The sequence below is a fragment of the Sorex araneus genome, chromosome 5, assembly GCF_027595985.1.
Source record: "Sorex araneus isolate mSorAra2 chromosome 5, mSorAra2.pri, whole genome shotgun sequence".
Taxonomy (NCBI): Eukaryota; Metazoa; Chordata; class Mammalia; order Eulipotyphla; family Soricidae; genus Sorex; species Sorex araneus.
The window spans coordinates 166,940,136-166,954,397 of record NC_073306.1 but is presented as its reverse complement, the minus strand read 5'-3'; positions in this window follow the sequence as shown (position 1 = coordinate 166,954,397).

Here is a 14,262-nt window from a genome sequence, read left to right as displayed (position 1 = left end):
AGAAAGGCATGTGTAATTCTGTACAAATAGATTCAGCTACTGAAAAATTGCCTAGAAACCACATTAAGCAATTTTTTTCTTCATGTGATTGATTAGCTGTAATGCCCTTAATCTGACAACATCCTATTTCAACTTCACACAAAAAGGTTGAAGTGAGAGAGGAATTTTTATTTATTTTTAAATGACCTTCTACCTATGAGACATCACCATTTGACTAATATGGATATAAACTTAAGAAATTATTATTATTTTTCATTTACTTTCTGTGCTGTATGTCTATGTGACATTCTAAATTCATGTCATTGTCATGAGTGTGTCAATAAAAAAGTAAATCCACATCCATCTGATTTTTAACTCATTGGAATTTTAAAATTTAATGCAATAGCATAACAGTAAAATTAATAATATTGAGTACTTATGACTGTGATTTTGAATTAATATAAATACATTATTAATTGATGTGTATTAAGACAACTTAGTAAGAGTCTTAGTGTTTGAATATTAGCTCTTTTCATTGAGTGTTTTCAGCATTTTGGGTTTTCATACAATCAGAGCAGTAAAACTTTATTTTCTGTGATTTCAAACTTAATTTTTTCTTCTAAATTTCAAGATTTGGCTTTAAAATATGAAAGAAACTATCCCTACTGCATGTAACATGAACATTGCTTCTTAATATTCTTATATTGCCAACTCATTATGTGAAAGCATCAGTTCAGTCTCAATATATCACAGACCTCATGCCCACTGTCACAAAATGGTTGTTCTGTTAATTTAGTTCATAAATACATGCTTTTCTTTTACATGAAAATTTTACAATAAATGATTTTCAAAATGACTTAGTTAATTGTAGCAATTTTTTGTAGTTTTACTGTATTTTATTGAGAAAATTAATTATCTTACTTTAGGAATAATAGTATTAACATTTATGCATATAGTATCCAAAGTTACTCTCCCTTTACCACTGATATTTCAACAACCTTCCAACACTATCATAGTATCACTTCCAGTCAACCTCTTCTGTGTTTCCTTCTACCCTCCTAGACAAGCTACAGATTCATTACAAGAGTATGTGATAATTCAATATCATTCATTACCTTGATTTTTTCTTTATGTCCCACATATGTGTGTAATGAATAATGCAATATTATTCATTACCTTGATTTTTTCGCCATGTGCTACATTTGTGCATAATGATTCACTATTTATTTTAACTCTCATTTATTTCACTTAACAGGAGCCACTCTAACTCCATCCTAATAATTACAGCAAAAGGCAGAATTTGGGGGCCTCAGTGAGTAAGGCACTTGCCTTGTATGTGGTAAATCCTGCTTCAATCTCATCACCAGATGTGTGGCTTCAAGTCCTGCCATGAGTGATCCGAGAACTCAAAGCAAGGAGTAAGCATAGATCACAGCTGGCTATGGCCAAAATAAAAAACAAAACAAAAATAAAAGAACATTAATAACTATAACAAAATAATTTAAAGAAAAAATAGAATTTATTGTTTATCTTTTAGAATATTTCAATTGTATTGCAATTTATTTATATATCACTCATTTTTTGTAAGCTTATCTGTCATTGTATGAGTCTCTCACGCACACACTTGTTTTTTTTTTTAATCCTAACTACTGTAAATAATGCTGTAAAGACTATAAGTGTGCATATTTCTTTTTAAGCTAGTGCTTCTGTATTCTTAGGATAACTGTCAAAAAATAATTGTTAATTGTATAGGAATTTTATATTTAATTTTTCATGAAATTCCCATGATTTTTTTTATCGACTGATCCAGAAGAAATTCCCCTCACAGGAAAAGAGGGTCACTTTTTTTGTTGTTGTTTTAACACATCCCTGACCAAACTGGTTATATTAAAATTTTTTATGTAGGCCATTCTCACTGGCCTGAAATAATACCTTGCTATTATTTAATTTTGCATTCTCTTAATAATAATCATACTGAGCATTTTTCCTTATTCCTCTTGACTGCTTGTATGTATTCCTTGAAGTGCCCATTTTCCTCTCTATTATTTTGATGACGTTCTTAAATTTTGTGAGTGTTTCACATTCTTCAGTATTAGTCTTTTATCATTTGCATGGTGTGACTTTTTTTAATAAGAGTGTTGAAGAAAATATCCTGTAACTATCTACCTATGTTTTTCTTGATTAGTATATGAAGTCTGGTTGAATGTCAATTTTTTAAATATTTTTAATTAACCTCTATATATTATGTGAAATAAGGGTCCAACTTCACAATTCTTAAATATGAATAACCAGTATTCCCAATTTCTAAATTGATCTCTGTATTACCAATTTCCAATTTTAAGTACATTCAATTTAATACATTAACTCTGTATTTGTTTCTCTTCCCCCTTGCCTTTTTTGTACCTCAGTCTTTGTACCTGCCTCTCTAATAGTCTCTCTTTGCCCTCTCTGTCTTTTTGTATCTGTTTTTGTCTCTCTCTCATTGTGTAAGCACGCACACAGATAATACACACTCACGCACACAACCATATGCACACACACACACATACAAACTACACTTTTTCAGATCATTTGAAAAGCATGCAGTAGAACCCAAAACCAAATTTGTATCTAGTTCATTTTGTTTCTATAATCTACTAATTCTCTGAAAGTAACTCTACTCTTATTCATTTTACTCTTTCCAAATATTCATTTGTCATAGCAACTCAATTTTCTGTCTGATAAATATCCAGTATTTATTATAAAGGTTAGAACACAGTTGTAACTATAATAAATGTTCTACAAATTAATTCACTGAGTTAGCAAAACCATTTTTTTTATCAAATAAAATTACAAAATGATAGGTCATGTTCTCAGTATGTTATAAACAATTAGTACAGTTTTTAAAGTATTTATTTATCCAAGGTGATATTTTTAGAGCAATACAATAGTCAAACTACAAATAGGATATTTGAGATACTATGAGTAGCTTGTCGGCCAAAATTGCCTGTGAATCAAGTGGATTCTTTGTCAGTAAATTCATTTAGATAAAAATAGACTGTTTAATGTTTGCCATTTGAGAACAGACAAGAATAAAAATAATTTTTCTCTTGTGTGATAATTAAATATATATCATAATCCAACAGTTTTTAAATTTGGTTTATAACTGTGCCAATGAAATAATTTCATTGCATTTTAGTGTCAGTGTCTATACAGGTGAGAAAATAAAATGCATCCAGTAGATTATATAACAACTAATTTCTCTTTTAAGTATTGCTTTATATTTGTTAAATTATTTTTGTATAGATAGCAAAATTTACAGTATTCATGGTACAAATGGCAGCCTAGTCATTTAGGGATGACTATGCATAATTGTACCACAGCTGTTAAAAAATACTGAAACATGGTCCGATAACATAACAAATCAAAAGTGACATAGTTAATTCAGGGAAAGGGGCCAACATACACTATGTAATGTGTTTCTGCTGACTCTCACAAGAGCAAACATCAGTATGCAATGATGCATTATGACACAAAATAGCAGGGGTTAGGGGCAAGCACACACTGACATATTTTCTGCAGCATTTATGAAAGATTCAGAGCCACTTACTGCCCTTTTTTGCTGGTCTAAGCATGAATCAGTTTAACAACTCAATTTGCAATGTTATTACTCATGGATGGAATAAAAAATATATATCAGATGTTCTAAGGAATCTATGTGAGTGAGAAATTACTGATTTTCAATTTTACACAAATAGAATTTTTTTCAATAGCAATTTTGTTGCAGTGGAGAAAATGAATAAACATTTACTGTTCACTAAAGGGACAAAGCACTGGTAGGTGAATATGTTTCAACAAAAAAGTGAAGTAATTCCTCTCAGTTATAAATTAGTTTCTGCAGAGATAAAATGAGCTTTAGTTTATTTTTTCTATTTATAACAAAAATTCCATTTTATTATACTACTTCAATATGTTTTACACATATTGTGTGTTTCAGAACAATGCAATTGATTGATCAAGTGGCAATAATTAAATATCAATTGACTAAAGAAAAAAATTTCCTAAGTGTTTAACATTGAAATCAAATCAAATCAATTATAGCTTCCTTAGAAACAATAAGACTTTTGTATCAATCAGGTTACTTTAATTGAGAATCACACAAGATGCAGTTCAGTTCTACAGTTTAAATTCCCAAGTTAGAAAGAAGTTAAAATTGGCTCATTATTTTGCAGAGTATCATAACTTAATTAAATTTCAAAAATGTTTTTAACTTGTGTATGAATAAATAACATAGTTGAGGAAAATAACTTTTATTGTAGAATTACTCAATATAATATAAAAATCACCAAGGTAAGTGTAATAAAACCCAGTTTTAATTCAAGGTTTTATACTAATTAGCTTGGTGACTAGATTGGGTCCTAACTGTGAATGAGCTATTTCTTCTTTGTAGGGTTCAGATTCCAACACCTACATATGCAAATTTAGACTTTTAGATATAGAGATCTTCAATGTATCTTTCTATTAGAATGATGTGAAAATCGTAATACTACTTTTGGATTCAGTATTATTCTAAGGATAGTGAAGAACACACATATTGTTAATAAACTAAAAATATATAAGGATTAAAAGAGAAGTTTTATATTCTGAGTTTGAAAGACACTAGTTTTCAAACCTTTATGCGACTAATTAAATAATCACAATAGTGATTCAACTTTTCACAAGTTTAGGTCACTTAGTAAACCTCCCTAAACCAGATATTCTTAAGAGTAAAATTAACAGATTTCCCCTGAACTGTAGTCAGATAATTTTGGGTTCTTAAGTTGTCATTGGCCAGTGGATGTGGATGAACAAACAATTGACATTTGCGGATTGTTGGTGTTATGTTATTGTTTTTTTTCTTTTTAGGTCACACCCGGCAATGCACAGGGGTTATTCCTGGTTCATGCACTCAGGAATTACTCCCTGGTGATTCTCAGGGGACCATATGGGATGCTGGGAATAGAACCTGGGTTGACCGCATGCAAGGCAAACGCCCTACCCGCTGTGCTATCACTCTAGCCTCTATGTTATTCATTTTAAAAAATAAATTATGTTCATTAACTTGCATTGTCATTCTCAAACTATACGACTACATGAACACTGTTATGTGGCTTTAAAATAGTGTTTCTTAATGTTCATTCTTCTTCACCTTACTGTGTTTTGGCTGAATAAGTTTGCATGTTTTTCTGACCCAGGTATTTAGAAACTAATGGGAACATAAGTATCCCCTAGGAAGTGGAAAGAGGTTCGTTTTCAACTTTCATCAAACCATTGAGTTCAAATTGGATTCAGACAAAATTACTCTTTAAAAGTCAAAGATGAACGCACTGTAGACAGTCACATGTTTTAGACAAGAAAAGCAAACATCTTCACATTGAGTAGTTTTCTACATTGAAATAGAAAGAGATGGTTTTGGAAGCTAGGGGACATAGTGGTGGATCATGTTAAGTGTTATTACTAAGAAAAATATTTTTAAAAGCACTATCATTTTCCTGGTAGAAAAGAATGTCAAATATATGATATTTTTAATAATTTCACTGAAATCTGACTGTTACTATATTGATTCATTGAATAATTTGCCCATCAAGTGCTGCAGTTCATTTTCTTACCTATTTTGACATTAAATGTATAGTCATTATTTAATAAAAGAATATAATGTGTATCAAAATTCAATTAAGACATAATTTCCTAATTGTTGCAAATGTAAATTAAATACATGATTTGTAACCTATAAGTAATAACAACATTCATTCAGTTAGTTTCACTAAGTAATAAAGCATATATTAATATTTTTCACTTGACTTCTTACACATATTCATTTTGACTAGGCTTTAAGATGGCAAAAATTACTATAAATGACTTTACCTACTTATGTCTAATTCTACAGACTATTCTTAAAAAAACTTCACTCAGAATATTCATAAGACTGAAGAGACAAGTGAAGATGAAGATCTAATTGAAGCACTGGTCAGCATATGTTCATTTAAATTTGTGTCATAGTGATGTCTTCTGTTCATTTTAGAGAACATGTGTTAGTGTTGCTTAAAAAAGTGTTCAAAACAAAATATTAAATTAATACTATCCTCTATAATCTCTCTAAAATTTCATTTTGTTGTGACTGTCTCTATTACTCTTTGATCAACATGGAAAAACGGTCTCAGACCTCAATAAAGTTATTTTGTAGACTTAATGTAACGTAAGAGAGAACAGTCTAGGAGACACAAAATAATAGAAAATAAATTATTCTCTGATTCTGAAGGGATGATAAATCATAACACATGACAAATTTTAATGAGAAACCAAGCAACTGAGTTACAGCCTCTCAAGAGTGAATCAATGTGGGAGCTAAAGTTAGGCAGAAAAATGCATTTTGCTGTGGTCCACACTTTACTCTGACTATCAAGTTCAAAGTTATATATCACCTTAGGCTTCAAACTGCAGCTTAAGGGGAAGCATCAGGAAGAGAAAACTTCATACTGTTTTCTATTAAGAGCTTCTATATAGAGCAAAGATGTCATTGACAATTTTTGCTCTATAACTGTTGTGCATAGTTCATTTTTTTCCTCCTTCAAAAGGCGGGAAGGCACAAATTTAACTAAGGTGAATATTTTTGAATTTCACCTACCTAAATTTCATCCACCATCCAAATAAGTTTTTATTGTTTTATTTGCCGTAACTGTTCCTATTTTGTTTTGATTGCTTTGGTTTGGTTTAGAGCCCACAGCAGGCACTGTTCAAGGCTTACTCACTCTTTGTCGCTTACTGATCAGGGATCACCGTTGGTGATGCTTGATGAAATATGCAGATGCTGGATATCACACCTGCGTTGGCTGCATGAAACACATGCAGTTTAACCTCTGTACTATCTCTCCAGCCTCTGTAACTCATTTTATTCTTTAGTTTATACTTTTTAATGCTAATACTTGTGAAGAAAGCTAATGGGTAGAGACATAGGATAAAGAGGAAAGGAGATTAGGAAATTGCCACTGACAGAGAGTCAGTGGGCTTCATCACTCTAGACATTATAGGTTCACCTGAACTTGTACTAAAACTATGATTATAGGCCAAAGCAACAGTACAGGTGGTAGGGCATTTACCTTGCATGAACGACCCGGGTTTTATCCCCGATACCACAGATGGCCTCTTGTGCCTGTCAGGAGTGATCCCTGAGCACAGAGACAGGAGTAATCCCTGAGGACCACTGGTGTGACCCCCAAACTAAAAATAAATAAATAAGAACTAAGATTAGAGACTGAGTTGCCTAGAATCTTTCTCTGTGTCTCTCTCTGTGTGTCTCTCTCTGTCTCTCTGTCTCTCTGTCTCTGTCTCTCTCTATCTCTCTATCCTATCTCTCTTGCAATTCTTGATTCCATTCAAGAACAACTCCTAGCAGAGTGGAACAATGTGGATACTGGGGATAGAGCCCAGGCCAGCCACATGCAAAGTAAGTGCCTTTGCTACTGTACTATTTCTTGTTTGCATGTCTAGAACCTCTGGGAGGAGGGATTTTGCATCAGTACTTCTTTTTTTTTTAACTTTCAAATGGTTTTATATAAAACCAAAGTTGAGAAGCAGAGAAGTAAGTCATAACCAGAAACCACTGAACAGAATGAGGGTGAAATCAATTCTGTTACCCAGTAGAATGGACTCATCATCCATTTGGGAATTGGACAGGTGACTGGAGATTACAGTTCAGATCTGCTCTAACATTGTGGTGGCATTTGGGTGATCATTTCTTGTATTTGTTCTTGAACATTATTTCCTTAAAAAAATTTCACTTATATATCATTATGTAATTACATACATTATGCACACACAACATATAATGACATAGTGAGAATTTTTTAAAGATGTATATTTTTACTAGAATCATGTTTACTATATCTGTAAATGCAGCAACCTTCAGAATCTGACATTTTTCAGGTCCTCAATTTATATCTGCCTTAAACATTATTATAAAAAATGGCTTTTTTCCAACTGCTTTTAACCTCAATCCCCAACCCATCCAATTCTAAGTTTTCATAGCACTGTAATATCTATTTATAATATGCTTTCTCTTTCTTGTCCATTTTCTCAATTAAATCAATTACTGTATAGAATAATATTATTTGAAGGATAGTCATTGGGCAAAAATTATATTTTTATGACTAGAACCCAATCTTTGACTTCCCATAATCCCCCATCCTAAAATGGATTTTCAGAGATTGATATTCCTTTTATCTACTTTTTCATATTCACTGGTAACTACATACATTATATTCCAAGTGATGTTTTTATCTAAATCTCAGATTTCCATCATGCTATCATGTCTGAATGCAAATATTCACTGGATATCTTTATTTCACTTTCATTTGCCATCTTAAACTCTAGCTGATACTAGAAAAACAACTTCCTGGTCATTTTTTCCTGTTTTTATTAAAACTGAGAGCATTAGCATTTTTTATTGCCAGGGATTGAGATATTAGAATTACTCATGTATCCGCCTTCATTCAGTACTTAAATTTTTAGTTAAGCTTGACAGTTGCTCACTAAAAATTTTCCTTACAACATTGTCTTCATTTATGCAGATACCCACAAGCTTCAGTGACCATAACTTCTAATTTAAATTACTACAGCACTGTGCAACATGTACTGGGCAACACAGATTAGATTCATTAGATTCAAATGATAGTTTACTACATTGATGTCTATGTTTCAGAGAAAATAAATCTGGACACATGATGCTAAATGATCTCCACTTTAGGATTTCCCCACTTCATTCCTTCTCACATAGAATATTAAGAATTATACAACTGATACATTAGGCAATGCAATCACTTTCTTTCTTTAATTTAAACTAGGTTTCCCCTCAACATTAGTATTCCAAAAATTATTAAAGCAGCAAGATACTTGAACTTAAGGGAACAGAATGTGACTCCCCATTGCATATTTTTATAAAATGAAGAATATGTTTGAAGTTTAGTGATGACATTTTATTTACTCTATGGCATTCCAACTAATTTTTCTATTATCACACATTTGACATATTCTGAGCATGAATTGCAATATGGAGATACTTATTTTTTCAGGTTGACAATTATTTTGTTTAATAATGTATATCTTGTATGAATTTTTGTTTTTCTCTGATAAAATTTGCTTACTCAACAGATATTTTGATGGTGAACTGTGTAATAACTTAAAAAGAAATATTTTCATTGTTTTTGAATTGTTAGACTCAAGAATTTTATCAGGCATCCAAAATATTAACAACAGCTATAATGTTTTGCCAATCCAGTTTCCTGATACTTTTAAAAAGTATTTCAAAGAATCCTAATGTGCCACTAACTCTTCTTTGACATCTATTATACATTCCTCCACATTTTCAGACATGTGACTTAATATAATTGAGTACTTGTTCCAACTGTCACTTTTATTTACTCTGAAAATCATCTCTGGTGCTGGGGATAAGTGCTACTGTTTTAAAATATCATGCACATGTTTTATCCATAGTATGCAAATCAATGTGCAATCAACAATGTATTCGTCTGTTGATATTCATCTCACAGAGCGTCTTTCATTTCTTCTCTTTTCTCTATGTCACTTTCTAGATTCTCTCTTGTCACACTCAACAAAGACATATGTATGCACATATACACACACATAGAATTTCAAAAGTTGTGTTTGTGATTGTCTCAATTTGTAAAGTAGTTGGAAGAGAGCCATCAAATTATTGAAAATTTAATGGCTACTACTTTTTTTGGGGGGGGTCACACCCAGTGATGCTCAGGGGTTACTCCTGGCTCTGCACTCAGGAACTGCTCCTGGCAGTGCTTGGGGGACCATATGGGATGCCGGGGATTGAACCCGGGTCGGCCACGTGCAAGGCAGACGCCCTACCCGCTGTGCTATCACTCCGGCCCCCGGCTACTACTTTTACAGTTTGCAACTGGCCTTTAACTAACAGAATAATGTCAGGCTTTCATGTCAGAGATTGACTCTGGATTTCATAGGAGAAATGAGAAGCAGTTTCACCTGATGAAAAGATATTTTCTTCCTCAATCCTATGCTTCAATTGCACTTGCATAAACTGCACACAAAACACTCCAGGATGCACTGTGTCTGTCATTCACTTCATTTTAATCAGATTAGAAAGGTGGGATGAAAAGCTTTCTTCTCATTCCCATAGTCTTCCTTTTGCTTAGTCTTTATAAAATGGGTGTTAAGTTTCCTAGAGAAGGAAAAAAAGCACATCTTATCTGCTTTGACCCATATTTCCTCTTCTTTCTTTCTTTCTTTCTTTCTTTCTTTCTTTCTTTCTTTCTTTCTTTCTTTCTTTCTTTCTTTCTTTCTTTCTTTCTTTCTTTCTTTCTTTTCTTCTTCCTTCCTTCCTTCCTTCCTTCCTTCCTTCCTTCCTTCCTTCCTTCCTTCCTTCCTTCCTTCCTTCCTTCCTTCCTTCCTTCCTTCCTTCCTTCCTTCCCTTTCTTTCTTTCTTTCTTTCTTTCTTTCTTTCTTTCTTTCTTTCTTTCTTTCTTTCTTTCTTTCTTTCTTTCTTTCTTTCTTTCTTTCTTTCTTTCTTTCTTTCTTTCTTTCTCTCTTTCTCTTTCTTTCTTTCCTTCTTTCTTTCTTTCTCTCTCTCTCTTTCTTTCTTTCTTTCTTTCTTTCTTTCTTCTTTCTTTCTTTCTTTCTTTCTTTCTTTCTTTCTTTCTTTCTTTCTTTCTTTCTTTCTTTCTTTCTTTTCTCTCTCTTCCCTTCCTTGCTTCCTTCTTTCATCCCTTCTTTTCTTTCTCTCTCCTCTCTTTCTTTCTTTCATTCTCTTTCTTATATCTCTTTCTTTCTTCCTTCTCTTTCTTCTTTCTTTTCCTTCCTTCCTGCGTTCCCTTTTTCCCTCCTTCCTCTAATTTTTCTCCATCCCTCCCTCCTTCCTTCTTCCTTCCTTCCTTCCTTCCTTCCTTCCTTCCTTCCTTCCTTCCTTCCTTCCTTCCTTCCTTCCTTCCTTCCTTCCTGCCGGCCTTCCTTCCTTCCTTCCTTCCTTCCTTCCTTCCTTCCTTCCTTCCTTCCTTCCTTCCTTCCTTCCTTCCTTCCTTCTTTCTTTCCTTTGCCACACCTATCAGTATTCAGGACTTTCTCTTGATGGAGTTCTGGGGACCATGTGTGCCACCAGAGAATTGCCTTCCTTGCTGTACTCTCTCTGTGGACAAACTGTTTCTTCACTGCATGGTAGTAAAGAATAAAGCTGTGAAATGGCTTATGCAATGCAGTTTCACAATGATTAAACCCAAATTTAATGTAGGAAGTTTTAACCAAAGGTTTACTTAGGACTAAATGCAATAACATCATAACATGTGAATCTTTGAACATAACTCAGTTGTTCCTCTGTTCAGTTTGCTTACCAGTATGTTACCTATTTTATATAAATTAAAAAAAAACCTGCCTTAAGTTCACACACTAGCTTCAATATCCTTTGTGTTTTAATGCTGCAAGATCATATATATATATAAAGATATTTTAAATTCAATCACTGTGAGATAGACCCTTACAAAGTTATTCATGATTAAGTTTCAGTCATACAGTATTACAACACCCATCCCTCCATCAGTGTACATTTCCCAGCACCATTGTCCCCAGTTTCCCTCCCAACACCCAAAAGACATACAGCCCTGTCTCATAAAAGGCATTTTTCTTCTCTCTCTCTCTCTCCCCCTCTCTCTCTCCCTCTCTGCCTCTCTCTCCTCTCTCTCCCTCTCCCCCTCCCTCTCTATCTGTCTCTCCTCTCTCTTCCTCTCCCCCTCTCTCTCTCCCCCTCTATATCTCTCTCCTCTCTCTCCCTCTCCCCCCCTCTCGTCTCTCTCTCTCTCCCATCCCCCCTTTTGGGTATTGTGCTTTACAATACAGATACTGAAATGTTATCATTTGTATATCCCTTTACCTAATTTTAACACTCAGTTCATATATATATAGCATGATAATTTCCAGTTATTGTTTATTATTGTCATAATGCTCCATTCTCTATCTTATTTAGCCCTACACTCACTTTTTAATTCCAAAGATTGACTGGTTCTCTTAGTGCCTATTTTTCCCTCACAGTGGATATTAATCTTCTAATATACATATGTGTATATTGAGCACTGGCTCACTAGTCCACATAAATTTTAAGGAATGGACAAGAACTCCCATCCTTCCCCAACTTCCAATATTCTTATTTGGGAATGCAAAAAGCCCATAATAATGGGATATTTATCTATCAAAGTTTTATAGGAGATTCACATACAATCAACTCAGTCTGAAATACAGTGGAGGTAGAATTACAAGAGTGCTCCTAATTTGGAAGCTATGTAAAAAAAATATAAACACAATCTCCAATAACGGAAAAAAAATGTTTTGAGAATTATATTATTAGTCCATATCTCCAGTGGAAGTTTTATTTTTAGTAAATTTGTATCTTCAGTATCTTCAGAATCTGTTTCTTTAGTAAACTATCTTAAAGGTAGATTCTATTTGGAGATAGACTTAAGACTTTATAAGATACAACAATAGCTGGAGAGATGGCTCAACAGTGTGGGTGTCTGCTTTGCATGCAGGAGGCCTGGGTTCAATACCCAATACTGCATGATTCCTATAAATCTGGAGCAACCCCAAGGCAGAGCCAGGAGCAGGCTCCAAAACAAACAAACAAACAAACAAAATCCTGCTAAGACATGACCCAATCTAGCTAGGCTTTGATCAGGTTTTCCATTGTTTCTACTTTCTACTCTTCCTTTTAGCAAGTCTGTGTGTCCTTTTTTAGGAGCTATCAAAGCCAGAGTTATTTTAAAAAATGTAAAATTAAGAGTTTACAAAATTAGATGGAGAGCTAATTTGGACACGATTGATCTTCAGTCACCATACTACTGTCATTTCCACTCCTTAAATAAGGCAATTTCTCTCTAACAATTCGCAAACTCAATGTGTTACTCTATTTACCTAATTACAATTTTCAAGTTTTCTTGAAATTCAACCATAGATAATTGACAAAAGGCTTTCTCTTTAAAACAAAACATGAGCTACATAGTAGGCACTACCTACAGAACACATGAGTAGAGCTATTCAATGTAACTGAACCATGAAAACTCTCTATAGATATAAGTTAAGGCTTACCTATAAGTCTAAAGTAAAAAAAAATGGTCACAATACGATGAAAAATTCACATACTGAGTAAAGTCATTAGGTATCTAGGTGTTTAGGTAAAATATTTATAGAATTTTGTTATTATTATATATCATCCTTACATTTTATGAGTTCAAGCCAGTGGTGTTTGGTATAGTCAAAAAATTATATAAAGCATAACACTATTTTCATCATTCTCTCTCCCCCCCAAATTTTTCCCTTTTCTCTCAATGCTCAAAACCACTCTCTTTCTCAATGAATTTGATTTTTTCTAGACCTTTGGTATATATGAAATCATAGAATATGCCTTTTGTGATTGACTTCTTCTAATTCATAGAATTATTTTTTCAAGTCTGTGAGTTTTATTTTATTTTGTTCCTGGCACAAACAACTGTATTTAGGGCTAAGCCTGACTCTGCTCAGGGATCACTACTGGCAGCGCTTAAGAGACTGTGATACTGGGGATAGAACCCAGGTCGGCCTTGCGCAAGGCAAGCCCGCTACTCGCTGTACTATCTCTCTTGTCCCAGGTCATTGGCTGGCAGAGCAGGACTCTATTGCGCAGGGTAGAGTTTCAGCAGGAATGGATAGTAGAGTTCCATGCCTGGCGTGCTGAGCTGTGCATTGTCTAAAGCGAGATGGTGAGCCGGGTTCAGGAGAGTGCGACGGGTTCGGGCGGTGTCAGCGCCACCTCGCCTCCAATCTAGTACGGTGTGGTAATGATGGAAAATGAATAGGGAGTGTCTTATGATGTGAGTTCAGATATATGTTCACTCATACATGAAGCTCTATCCGAGCGTCTGGGAAGTGGCCTGCAGTGTGGCAGCGGTTGGGTTGTTCCAGTCCCAGCAGCCTACTTCCACAACCCACTGTGGAGTGTGTGTGTGTGTGTGTGTATGTTTGTAATGTGTACATATACACATTACACGCACACTTTACATCTCTTTATTCATAAGCAAATTTCATGACTTCAGTTTTCCTACCAGCTGCATAGCATTCCATTATGTCGATGTACCATAGTTTCCTTATCCACTCATCTGTTCTTGGGCACTGAGGATCTTTCCAGACTCTGACTATTGTGAACAGTGCTGCAACAAGCACAGGAAGCTTGCTGGTGCTTCTACTGTTTGTTTTTGGGGCCCC